This window comes from Elaeis guineensis, chromosome 1 (genome assembly GCF_000442705.2).
Source record: "Elaeis guineensis isolate ETL-2024a chromosome 1, EG11, whole genome shotgun sequence".
Classification (NCBI taxonomy): domain Eukaryota; kingdom Viridiplantae; phylum Streptophyta; class Magnoliopsida; order Arecales; family Arecaceae; genus Elaeis; species Elaeis guineensis.
In genome coordinates, this window is record NC_025993.2 from 115,999,374 (window position 1) to 116,013,909 (window position 14,536).

At 35.1% G+C, this 14,536-nt stretch overlaps 1 long non-coding RNA gene across 2 annotated transcripts; it reads right to left on the reverse strand.

Moving 5' to 3' along the window:
* Nucleotides 1-7,612: 7,612 nt before the first annotated feature.
* Nucleotides 7,613-14,312, reverse strand: LOC105038751 (uncharacterized). 2 transcript variants are annotated; one of them, XR_012137927.1, is made up of 4 exons: nt 13,768-14,312; nt 13,003-13,276; nt 12,712-12,784; nt 7,613-7,805 (listed from the first exon to the last, which is right to left on the reverse strand). It is a non-coding gene; the product is annotated as an uncharacterized lncRNA (long non-coding RNA). The 2 variants fall into 2 exon arrangements; XR_002163940.3 differs by lacking the exon at nt 13,003-13,276.
* Between the last annotated feature and the right edge of the window lie 224 nt (nt 14,313-14,536).

Below are 14,536 nucleotides of genomic sequence, written 5' to 3' on the forward strand. Positions count from 1 at the left end.
GAGAGGATCTGTTGCGGCCAATCGCCTCGTCGCCCGATCGCCGGGAAATGTGCACCTGCAAAAACGAGAAGTCCACACTGACCGGAGGCGGCTCCGGCGGGGATCCTCCGACGGTCAAGTCAGAGAGGTGACTGGGCAACAGTGAAATGAAGACAGAGAGCTCGATCGAGAGAGAGAGGGAGAGGGAGGAGCAAGCCTGTGGTTTCGAAGGCGAGAATGGAGATCCCTTGCACTGTTGCCTTCCCCGGTTTATATAGTGGAGCACGGTATGACGCCGTCATTAATGGCGCAGACAAGTGAGGAACTGTCAACTCACTGTAGACTGTCAGAGTCGCCGTGAAAGTGTCATGTCGCCGTGTGACTGTCAAATCACCAGGGTTGACAATGCCCTCGACGGGACAATGTCCCTAGATAGCCGTGCCGCATGTTGCTGTTAGAACTGACAAGGTCTGGCGGCTGTACGGCGATTGGAGGAGTCGACCGACCCTAAGTCGGTGGCCAGCTGAGTGGCGTCAGGTCCCCCCGTTGGTCGGCGAGTCTTACGTGAGTCGGCTATCAGACCTTTGGGCCCAGTCGGTCGGGAAAAGTGCGCCCGACATATCCTCAGTCGGTCGTGAGCCGATAATTAGCCGGTAACGGCGTCCGTCAGTCGGTCACTCCGACCGTCAGTCGGTCGGTCGGTCCCTTCGACCGTAAGTCGGTCGGTCGGTTTCTCCGGCCATCGATCGGTCAGTCGGTGGGTATTCTCCAACAAGATCTATAGTATTTTCATTAATTAGTTAAATAATCTATGCTGCGCAGCTGCTAGCTAATAGCTTGTATATACGAGAAAAGAAGAACAACAAGCCAAGTGAGAACCCCAGACTTGTCTACTTTGCAAATGTCGCTTCCCACCAACCATGTCTGACCCCCATGCATCAGGGAACATTGGACTGGGAGAGAGCAGATGAGGGAGAGGAATAGAGGGGACGAATTAAAAATTTGTGAGGGTGAGGAGTCCAAGAGTCACGTGGAACGGTGGGCAGGATCGGAGAGCAGCAGGGCTCGTACCTTGACCTACTCCCACTTTTGACTTGCAGAAGTGACACGGTCCACGCAACGTTGGCTTCCTCGGTCACTCCAAAAGCTTCGTTTGACTGTGTCATAATACGGGAATAAAATGGGGTTGGGAGGGGCGAAGACCTGGGGGATGGCGGGTGACGTGAGATGGTGCGTCAGTGGAGCGGCTGGAGGAATTCGGGAGGGGTGGCCACACACGGCATGAACACGGCTAGCTAGCCATTTGTTGAACTAAGATGGGACGGGACGAGACGAGAGACAGGAGGAGATAGAGGGTCCTATAAAGTTCCGAATGAAAAATTATTAATTAATGGGACCGGGTCTATCAGCTCAGTGGTAGATAGATTTTATCAGGAAGCATCACACAATCTAAATATCTATTAAAAATCCACGTAAATCGGCCTATTAAATTAAAAAAAAAAAAAAAGAAGAGAAATGGATTTCGAATACATATGCTCCATCCTCCAGGTCTCTGTCCTCCATTGTCTCGAGAGAAATCCCAGGGTTTGACATGCACCACCAGTCTCCAGCTCTCATGCGTTACCAATCTCTAACTTCAATGTATAGAAGTCATCCTTTCAAGCTTAAAGGAGAGAGAAATGGAGTTTGAAATATTGTCCTCTCCATCTGTATCCTCTATCCTACGCTAAACTGGTAGCTCTCCATTTTTTCCCTAGTGCTGAGCTTCTCGCGCAACAATGGCCTTCGACTTTCCTGCACCATCATTCTCCGACACCCATGCATCATATGAAGAATTTGAAGGGGAGAACCTAGCTAGAGGGGGGGCTCAGGAGGAGGCTGATGGTGAAAGAAGATGGCGAAGCGCTCGAGCTACAGCTTGGCACTGGGGCAACTCTATCAGCAGGTCTGGAGAGCGGAGCAACCACATATCAAGAATCCGGAGGGGACTCGAGAAGAGGCTAACGTGGAAGGGTGGACATGATGGGAGAGGAGTAGGGCTCGTACCTTGAGCTACTCCATCTTTTGACTTGCACCGGTGACACGGTCTACGCCTCGGTGGCTTCCTTGAGCATGCCAAAAGCTTCCTTTGACTTTGTGATAGAATTCCGGGATGCTATCCAAGAATACTGTTGGAGAAACGTACAACTTGGCAATATGAGATGGTAATTCATATATCATTTGGGACTGAATATATGTGCTAGCATGGTTCTAAAATTCAACAGTATATTAAAATCTAATTTAAGTGTTTGAATATGTAAGCATCACTAAAATTCCTCACCTATACAGCTTTGGATTATTACTGCTCTCTCGATACTCTCGCAAATGTCAATTCTCTCAATGTGAAGAGAGATAACATGTGAATTGCAAGTGAGAGTGCCAGAGAAATGGCGAGCAAGATGATACATGGCTTGTGAGTGAGAGTGTTGGGGGATGGGCGAGTGAGAGGAAGGAATAAGGAGTGATGGAACCCGAAAGGGACGAGATGTAAAATGGCAAGCAATAGATCAATTATTGGTTAGATTTGGTCCAAAGTGAACCATAGATTATTTAAGCTTTTTTCCTCCTTGACACATATCTTATCATGCATTCAATACCTTTCTCCTTCTTAACAACATGTGTTATTGTGTATTTAATCCCGTTTCTCTTGTCCTAAATACCAAATTATCTAGGGTCCATTTTGGACAAGGTCCAAGAAATAATTTCTCCAAGCAAGAGGGAAGCCCAATGGGCAAAAATGATCATGGGCTTTGATACTATGTTAAAATCTAAGAGAAAGCATCACATATAGTACAGCAAAAATACATCGCTCTATCTAATTAGACTACATAGTTATCATTTTCCAACGCGCATTTAATGTCAGCAGTTTCATTTTTTCATTTGAAATTTTGAATGATGAAAATATTTTTCTTCTTTTAAAAAAATTATGACACCCAATGATCATATTATGACATCCTGTAGTTAAATTATGACTTCCTGCATAACAATAAGTCATAATTTGGCTATAAAATATTATAAAAAAGAGAGGGACATTTTCATCATTTAAAAATTTCATAAATTTTCAATGACAAAAATGTTCTTTTCTCTTTATGACTTTTGAAAAAAATTATGACTTCCTATAGTACAGAAAGTTATAATTTGACAACAGGATGTCATAATTTTTTCAAAAGATGAAGGATATTTTTATCATTTAAAATTTTAAACAAAAAAATAAAATTACAGACATTAAATGCATATTGAAAAATGATGACTACGTGATCCAATAAGATGGACTGTGCATTTTTGCTACACTGCGTGTAATGCACAAAGAATTACTTTAAAGTCCAACCCAAAGTTTAAGCTAGTAGGTAAATGAGCCCATAAATACATAAGTATCCCTTATCCATCCAATATGGGATTATTACCACTCTTTCAACATTATAAATACTATTAAATTGCACTAAGATGCTACATAATTAACTGGAGGGTGAATAGATTCAACTATTGCCACTCTATGGATTAGAATTATTCACTCTATGAATTTAGTTCACATTCTAAGGTCAATATGGTAAGTTATTAAAAAATTGAAAATTAAAGAGAAAAAAAGAGAGTATATTCCACCCTTTCCTCTCACGAAGCAAAGTTAATTAGGTTAGGCTACTATTTAGAACATTGACCGATTAAATTTAACATGCCATTTCGATCGCTTTTTTGGTCGGTTAAACTGCTAACCCACCTCTAAGTATCGCATAGCTGGCCTCCAAATAGGGTTTAAGCAACTCAATGCAAGATGATAGACATTATATGAGCACATAATGTTAGAGCTATTTTAAGACCTGCAATCCATGTTCCACTTGCGCTCTACTTGGGCCCGAACCAAATCCATATGCCTTCGGTTGGTTAGGTTTCCCAAGATAAATCCATGTAATATTTTAAATCCGATCTCTAGGTCTAAGCCTGCCAGAAATTAATGCGACTCGAATTCAACCTGATTAAATCATATATACATCAAGATATGTGTTTGATTTTCATCGACCCTATCTGATCCAAATCTGAACCCAAGCTGTACATCATAGTTAACCTAATTTATTATATAAAGCTTATAGTTATTGCAGTCAGATTTTTTATAGAATTTATGAATGATGCTTTGAGTTTCTGTTTGAATAGTTTTTAAAGCTATGAAGAGATGAGCTTTCCAAATGATAGTACCCACTTGAGATAAGGACTTGGTTCCCATCCAAAATTGATCGTTCTTGGACCAAAATTTACCACTACTTGTCTTGGTTCCTGCCTGATCCTACTCGAACCTAGTGCTACCTTCTCTTTTCCATGTAATGCTTTATTTCACAATCCAACAATGGAATAGGAATAGCACTTTTTTTTTTTCCATGTCTTGCTATCCCATGCCGTTCCAATGTTCTTTCATTTTGGCGAATCAAATATAGCATTAGAGTTGCAGGATCATGAGACCTAACTCCAAAAATAAACCCTTTGACAAACGTTTGGGATTCCCACTCTCAATGTATGAGAGAAAAACCAACCAAAGAAATGGAGCCCATATATGTTCCTAATATCTCCATTTTTATTGATAACAAATAACCATGTCCAAACTTCAAGAGGCCTTTCAATGGTATCTCTAAGCATCTTTTATAAAGAATAGCTTCTAGCGGATTTATTAGTTGATAATTTTTTATTATAATAAATATGAGGGTAATATAATACAATGCCTGGAAAGCTTGAAGTCCAATTTAATCAGTAGAACTATCTATTTAATCTATCACATGCATTACATGTGCTAAACACTAGTAGATATTGAAGCATACATGTGTAGGACAAATCTTGTGCGCGCTGGACATCACGAATCAACAAGCCATAATTAAGTTTAACCACATTTTCCTTTACATGAAATTTTTTTGTGTGCAACCAATCCCTTATTTTCTACAACCTCGATGGGCAATTGAGCAGGTAAGCCAATAATGCTGCATGGCATTCCTCTAGTTCTCAATGTTTCAAGCATGTACCTTATCCAACATTTAGCAATCTATTTGAATTGTGTTGGATACTATCTGGATCTTTCAATTGATAGCGCCTTTTTTTTTTTTTTTTTTTTTTTTTTGAGTTGATGAATCTTTTAAGTGATCTCTCTTTTTCACTCTTACCACCCTTCAACAATTGTGTAAATATATGCCCAAAGGTTCCATCTATCAAATTAAAGTTATAAGCTGTAACTTGTGCATAAAATTCTTTTATGGATCATCATATATGTGGAAGTTAGGTTTATGTTTGGAGTCAGGTCCTCCAACCAAAAGGAACAATGGAGCAGATGAAGAGGAAGAAGAGGAAACAGAAGAAGATGCCCAAACCTATAATGTGAAAGGGTGCAAAACCTGCCTGCCACAGTCTGGATTGGGTTGGGCCAGTAGATACAAAACTTCGGTTGGCCTGCAATTAAGCAATATCAAGTTGATGTTAGCACGCATTGGATTTCTTGTGAATACTTGGGTGGTCTAACGCGAGAAATTTTTTGGATGGAACTCCCAATCCCAACGAACACAAACGGTGTAAAGCTTCCACCTGACTCAACCTAAACTTGAGTACATTCAGACCTCAATCTAACCTACCTAATCCACACCTGGAATAAATGTTTTTGTGTTAGTCTGGATTTGGATTTGAGTAATTTTGTTAATTATTACATTTCTCTGCCAATATATATATGTACTTTAGTCTAGGATTGGTTTGATTCACTAAGACAAGTATGATAAACGAGGGGTGGGTTGAACTATGATCTGCCATGCAAGCACCATGCATGTTGACAGTTGACACGCTATGCTGATAGGTGATTGATTAGCGCTCGGTAACTTCTTCTGTACATACATATATATATATATATATATATATATATATATATATATACATACCTACATATACAAAACTATATGATAAATCCATAAAGTAACTAGTCACCTTTATATCTTATCGTAAAACCTTCCAATTAGTCCTGGATTACCGAAATTATATTTAAGATGAAAGAATTTTGCCCTTTTTTTGTAAGATTTGTTTGGTTGGGGGTAATTTAGCATAGAAAAATGAATCCCATATCAGATTACCATATTTAGTATGAAAAATAAAACAGAAAAATAATAAAAAATTCGGTGGACTCCATGCTTATTTTTCAAACAGAGAATATAAAATAAATATCATGGAAGTAAGGCTGGAATTGGGCTCAAACCAGTCCGAGGCCCATCAGACTGGGCCAACTTTCAGTCTGGCTTCAGGTAGGTCTGCAAAAATTCAGACTTGGCTCAGGACAAAATATATACAGGATCTATTTTTCAGGTAGGGCTCAGGTAGATCTTTGATTTGATCTAGATCCCATCCTGAAGTCCAGCCCGACAGTAGTCCGAAGTTTGTCTCACCTGATGCACATGAACCACGCCAAATCCCATGGTGAATAACATGCTATGTTATCGATTTTTTTTTTTTTTGATAAGACGGTTATCCATTGTATTTCACCAATTCTCGATTGCATGCTATCCATCGTGCATATGCTCTATGATTTGCCATGTCCGTCCGATCAAGAGCCCCTCTTCACCTTCGAGAAGCTTCTTCCTCCGGGCCATCTCCTCCTCCACGGCCTTCCACGCAGTAGTGGCACTATAAAAAAAAAATGATTTTTTGTGGCAAAAAATTTATCACAAAATATCTATTTTTTATCGTTAAAATCTTTTGCGACGAAAAAAATTTATCGCAGAATTATTGCTAAAGCCTCATTGCAATAAGTCATTATTAATTTTTTACGACAAAATTTATTTTATCGTAAAAAATATATTTTTAGCAACAAAATAATATTTTATCACAAAAAAATATCATCTAGTGATAAATATTTTATCACAAAATGATATAAAACTTTGTCACAAAAAATATTTTCGTCACTAAAAAGAGTAAGATTTTATTTCATATACATTATTAAGTGACAAAAAATTTTTATTACTAAAAATCTAGCTTTGTGACAAAATATGTTGTTGCTAAAAATTTTGTTTTACAACAAAATATTTTGCCATAATAGATTCTTGAGTATAAATTTTATACAACAAAATATTTTTATCACTTAAAGTTAAATATTATAACAAAATATTTTTATCGCAATAGAATTTTTAGTAGAATAAGATATATATTTTAAGCAATAAAATATTTGTCACCAAAAAAGTAGTTTTAATGACAAATATTTTATCGCAAAAAAGTTAATTTGTAATTTAAAAATAATTTGTAGTGACAAATTTGTTGTCATAAAAAATTAACATGCCAATAAAATATTTTTTTAGTGACAAAATATATCATCATAAAAAATTAACCTACCATTAGTGACAAAATTTATTATCATAAAAAGTTAACCTTTCATTAAAAAATAATTTTTAGTAACAAAATTTATTATCATAAAAGTTAACCTGCCATCAGTGATAAAATTTATTATCACAAAAAATTAACATGCTATTTTTTTCTTCAAATAAATAAAAAAATACTAAAATTTAAATTAATTAACCTATTCATAATAATTCAAATATCTTTTAAATATATAGTCATATAAAGTTTCCTACATGTTCCTCCATACATCATCTTCACAATAGAAATTCATAAATAAAATGATAGGTCTCATACAGCACCCAAAAAGTAATAAAATATCCAAATCTTAATCAACAACTACAAAGCCATAAAGCTTCCACAAAGCTCCAATATAAGTCAAATCCTTTCTCCACCATAATAGTCATCACCATAAAGCTCCCATGCAAATCAATTTTCTTCTCAACAATCTACAATATGAAAAATAAATAAACCTAAAAAATTAGAACAATATAAGCATACATGCAAAATTAAAAAATCTTTAAACATGCATATAAGATATTTTGTGTTAATTTATATGAAATCATTGCAAACATTAAATAACCATAACTAGATAATAATGATGATCATGACCACTACCACCATAATCATTTCATAACTATCCAAGCAATCACAAATAATACAATATATAATTATATTAATACATCTATCTATTTAAAAAATACAACAATGACAACCACTATACCACAACCACTACCATCATAACCATTATAACTATCCAAGCAATCACAAGTAATGCAATATATAGTCATGCTAATACATCTATCTATTTAAAAAATACAACAATGACAACTACTATCATCATAACCATTATAACTATCCAAGCAATCATAAGTAATATAATATATAGTCATGCTAATACATCTATCTATTTAAAAAATACAATAATGACAACCATTATATCACAACCACCACCATCATAACCATAATAACTATCTAAACAGCTACAAGTGACACAATATATAGCTATTCTAATATATCTATCTATTCAAAAATATTCATAAGTAATAACCACCACTACAACCACTACCATAACTATCCTAGTAATCTCAAGTAATACAATATGTTGCCATATTAATACATCTATCTATTAAAAAATACAACAATGACAACCACCACCACCGCAACCACTACCACCATAATCATTTCATAACTGTCAACCACCACTATAACAATCACATGAACTTTTAATTTTCAAATCATCATCACAAACAATCAACAATTATAATAATCAAATTATTATAGCTGAAAGATAGTAAATAAATAATTTTACCATCAAAAAAATAAACTACTAAACCTGACCATGCCGCATCTCTCTCATGAATTACTGAAATTCTCTTATTTGATCTTTATAAGTTTTCATTTTTTCTTCATATGTAACAATCTTCTCATTGGCTTCAGCAATCTTGTCGTTGGCTCTTTCTAGTTGAGACACAGTAGTAGCAAGTCAATCTCTAAGCTCATTATTACGTGAGCTTGAGTAAGATGAACTTAAATTTTTAACTTTAATACCATGTCTCATCCCTCTCAAATATCCTAACTTTTTGCCAAGCACACTAATCAAAATCTGATTTCCTAACCTTTGATCTACACCTTCTTCCAAAGGTTGCTATCTTAATTTGATCATTTCATCTTGTGAAGTTTTCAAAGATAATTTAGACATCAAGATAATTTTTTTATAAATAAAAAATATAAAAAAGTGTACTTATCCTTACAAATTTTGATTGAGTAATTTCATTAATAAATTCTTGACCATCCTTCTTTATGTATGTATCCTTAAAGAGATCAACCATACTTGAATTCTCCTTATAAAGTTAGAATAAAAAAATTAAATAATTCATTAATCTTAATGTATATTAAATATTTTAAAAATATAAAAATACTAAAAGTATTATATTATCATTTTCTAAAGTCGACTAAGAAAGATCCTAGAGCCCGAAGTATGACTGTATGGGAGTTGTAAATGATTACTTGAGTTTGTTTATGATCGCTTCTGCAATAATAAGCAAAAAATTAAATAAAAATATAAAAAATATGTAAATATATTTTGTTATATGAGTTGCTACCTTAAAGTCATCATCTTCTATTCGATTATACACTGAAAGTCAATCTTCCAATCCAACTTCTGGACATAGAGCCTTTTCTTAGAGATTTATATCTTTTGCCATTAACTTCTTGTATTTCTTGTTGAGTGTGTTCCTCCAATACCTATAATGCATTTGAAATATTTTGTAAACACATTCCTTCACATATGGAACCGGCTAATCTATAATTTCAAACCATCTCGAAAATAATTAATGATAATGTCACTTAAACAACTTTTTTTATACATTAATAATAAAACTAACTTAAAAATGAACATAACTAACATAAAAATTATAATAACCTCCAAACGTAGATAATAAGTTTTCTTTTATTCCTTAGGGATTTCTTTCCACCTTCCTATACCATGAAGAAGTACACATGTCTTAACAATAAATTCAACTCCTCTTATAGAGTCAGCATCATTCTCCAATGGTATACGTTCTCCTTCACCAAAAGGATAATTCTTATACCACCGTGACCTCATATCAATGCTTATGAATTATCCATCATCTTATATTGTTTGACTGCTTCTAGTGTTAAACCATTTGCATTAAGATAGCACCACTTTATATTCTTTAGGGAATGTGAGTTGAACAATTCTCTTTAAAAAATCGAAGAACTCAACCATATTTCCTTCATGTTCTCTTTTTATAAATAATCCACTGCTTTGAGTTCTACAAAGGTTGTCCCGATCTTTTGTGCGAAATCGAACTTTATTCACAATACAACTAGAGTAACATCTTGTGCTAGATTTATGGGAACCATTTGCTAATATCTATAATTCATCTATTGCTTCTTTACATCCTTGATAATGTAATTGATTCATCTACATAATAAATATAAAAATTAAATTATAAATGTTATAAATGCCTTGCTAATAGTATTAAATTATCCTATTTGAAAATGAACAACTTACATGCTCTTGAAACCAATTAGAAAATTACTTCTATTATCTCTCATTAATATTGAGATGGCTCACTTTCAATAGTTCTTGCCTGTGCATCCTATATATTATAAGTTATTTTAGTAAATATTTAGTTAACAATACTAAAATACTTAACAAAATAAATAAAAATAATATTTAAAATTTTTTTTACTCCAATTACTTTGTGATTTCATCACAATTACTTAAGATATACCATTGAGCCATATCCAAGTCCAAGTCCTTTTAAGATATTTCAAATTCAGACCTGATATGTCCAAAAAGACGAGCTTTTAAAGAAAATACTTCGAATCCTCCAAACTGTTGGTTTTGAATTCCATCATAGTTTCTTTCTGGTTGATTGAACTTGATTTCATCACCCTTGAGACGATGGATATTTTCTTTTGAAAGGTAATTAACTTATAACTTCTATCAATTTTAATTTACGTATTCTGAAATAATTAGGAGCTTGATTTCTACTTCTTTGTTTCATTAAGGCATCTCAGCTCTCTTAAAGATATGGTTGGCAACAGGGCTCGTCCCGAACATTTAATTATAGAAAGATACATTGTGAATGAATGCATAACATTCTTGTCAATATTTCTCAAGGGTGACGAAATCAAGTTCAATCAACCAGAAAGGAACTATGATGGAATTCAAAACCAACAGTTTGGAGGGCTATGCTTTTTTTTCTCTTGCTTACATCCTCCTAATGCTCTAACCATTGCAACACTTGTTCTTTTGACAATTCTGAGGGTTCTGAATGATGGTCAATTTTTTCATTAAATGCTGCTTTATTATTGCATCAAAGGTATTCTTGAGGCAAATAACGACGATGGCTCATGTAGCCTATCTTACCTCTTAACTTTTGTAAATCAGTCATATCAAGACACACAGGATAAATATTGTAGCCTTGAGTGATCCATCCAGATAAATAACCATAAGCTGAAAAATCACTTATAGTCCACAAAACTGCTGTATGCATTTAAAATCTTTTACGATTATAAGAATCATAAGTTTCTACACCTTCATCCCATAATTACTTCAACTCATCTATCAAAGACCTCATATAAACATCTATATTCTTTCCAAGAGAATGTGAGCCAGAAATCAACAATGACATGAAATGATATGACTTTTTTTTAAACACATAAGGTGGTAAATTATAAGGCATAAGAAAAATCGGCCACATACTATAAGAGTTGCTCATATATCTGAATGGATTGATTCCATCACTAGCCAAAGCAAGCCTCACATTGCGAGAATCTATTGCAAATTAAGGATATTACTTATCAAGCTCCTTCCATATAGGAGTGTCGGCTGGATGCCTCATGATACCAACCTCTTTAACATATTTTTCACTATGCCATCTCATGTATGAAGCCGTCTTACTAAACATAAAGAGCCTTTGCAATTTTGATTTTAATGAAAAATATCACAATATTTTATGAGGAATCTTGGTATCCTTACCATCATCAAACTTTCATCTTGGTTCCTTACATATTGAACAATATTTTTCTATTTCACATTCCTTCCAAAAAAGAATACAATCAAACTTGTATACCTAAATAGACTCATAACCCAATCCTATACTAGATAGAAGTTTTCTAGCCCCATAATATAATGAGGAAAATGATGCACCTTCCGTTAGCAAGTTCTTTAAAAAACTGAGCAATATATTGAAGGACTTTTTGATCCATTTATTGAAAATCTTTATGTGGAGCATCTTAACAATAAAAAGATAACAATGAATACTTGGACCCTGGGTATAGTTCAGGCTATGCAACTTTAATTAATTTATCAAAAGAAGAAAATTAAGCCTGTGATCTACCAGTAGTGTCATCAAGTTGTTGTGCTTCCCTCATTTCTCCCAACAACTCATGTAAATCATTTACCAAGTCTTTACTAAATTCAGTACTGTTCATCATTTCATCATCGATATCATTGTCACTATCATGTAACAATATTCTTTCTCCATGCAAAGTCTAATCTCTATAAGTGAATGAAAATCTTCGTAAGTATAAGTCATGTTTCACTTGACTAAAAATCTTGTATATCCTATTATTGTAATTACGGTAAGGATAAAAAATCATATCATCTAGACGCCTCATATTTTCTTTCGCAAAGTTAAGCAAAAGATTCAACACTTATTTTATATGTGTCACTAAAAAATTATTTTTATCAATCCAACTCTTGTTGATATCCTACAAGAAAAAATTTCATATAGTAAATTTTTTTTTTAGAGTATAACTAAAAATTAGAAAAATAAAAATTATATGAATATGCAATAAGATGGATAAGTACTTTACCCTCTTCTATTAGTATTTCTTCACAGTCAAATCCTCTCGATTACTATAAAAGACATGGATAGCAACAATATACCTGCACATTTTCAAAAAAATAACAAATCAGATAAAAATATGAACCAAAGAAACCCCACCAAACCGACTATCAGATCTAATCGAATCTAATCTAATCTAATACATACATACATACCTATATATATATATATATATATATATATATATATATATATATATATATATATATATATATATATATATATATATATATATAGAAAATAACAGTCGGATCCGAACCGTCTGCCTCTGTGCTAAAAAAAAACCAATGGCAGAGGAGGGGGACCAGCCGGACCGTCTCAATCTGTGGTTGGAAAAAAAAAAAAGGGTTCAGACAGTAGGTGATCAGCCAGAGCAGGGGGATCCAAAGCTGATGACCAGGCGTAAACTACCGACAGATGGGTTCCAGGGCGGGGCGAAGGGTGGTTGGGAGGTCGAGGGAGGCGCGGAGGCGGGCAAGCAGGGGGACGCAGCAGAGGGTGGCGCAGGCGAGGAAGGTCATCTCCGTTTGTGGCTGAAAAAAAAAAATAAAGATCAGGGGCCGGACCAACCGAACCTGGAGCTGATAAGAATGGCCTAAACCGCCAGTAGGGAGGTTCTGGGTGGGGCGAAGGGTGGTTGGGAGGTCGAGGGAGCCATGGGGACGTGGCGAAGGGTGGTGCGAGCAAGGAAAGCCGTCTCCGTCTGTGGCTAGAAAAAAAACAAAGAAAGATCGAAGGTCGGATCAGCCAGACCCGGAGCTGGTCGCCAGGCCTAAACCGCCGGCACAGAGGTTTCGGGCAGGGCGAAGGGTGGTTGGGAGGTTGAGAGAGGTGCGGAGGCGGGCGACCAGGGGGATGCAGTGGAGGGTGGCACGGGCGAGACAGAGGGCATGGTGAGGGAGAGACGACTGCGCGACTGAGAGGTCGAGAGAGGGGGATGTGGCGGAGGGTGGCGCAGGTGATAGGGCACGATTGGAGAGGACAAATTTTAGGGAAGGAGAGATGGGAGGGAAGGAGAGCGTACTGATCTATGATGGAGGTGCCGAGCTTGGATTTGGCTTCGTCAGGGCCGTTAGGAGGAAGAGGAGGGCGGTAGGGTTTTGGGAGCTCTAGGGAGGGGAGACGGAGAGGCGGAAGAAATGAGAGGATTTTCGGAGCGCCAGGAGGGAAAACAGGGAGGGGACATCCAAATTAGAAATGGAAATAGAAGGAAAAAAAAGGATTTTTTGATAAAATAATCATTAAAATCTTATTAATTTATCTTTACTTATTCATGCTTAAATTTTTTAAATCACGTAAATTATGTTTAATTTATCTTTTCTTATTAATTTATCTTTTCTCATTAATTTAAATCATTTATCTTTTTTAGATGGGGGACCAGCATCTGATTATACAAAATATTTTTAAAAAATTAAAAAAATATATTTTAGATTTATTTTTAAATTTATAATGTCAATAGAATATCTGGATTTATTTTTAAAATACATTTCAGATTTATTAGACGATGGAGCTTGGAACGGCCGACTAAGGAAGCTTAGACGATGGCTTGGGTTTTATGTTGGATGTTGATGTATAAGAGTTAAAATGAGTATAAATATTATGGATTAATATAAAAATTATTTGAAATTTTGTTTAGTGGTTAAAATCGAGGTTAAGTCATTTAAAAATTAGATTTATTTTGAAAATTATAGCCAATCAAAATTTGGTCAATGCGACAGCCTGATGGTTCACTTGCATAACTTTATTCATATCCTATTTGGTATAGAACTCCTCAACTAAATGTTCTATGCTGA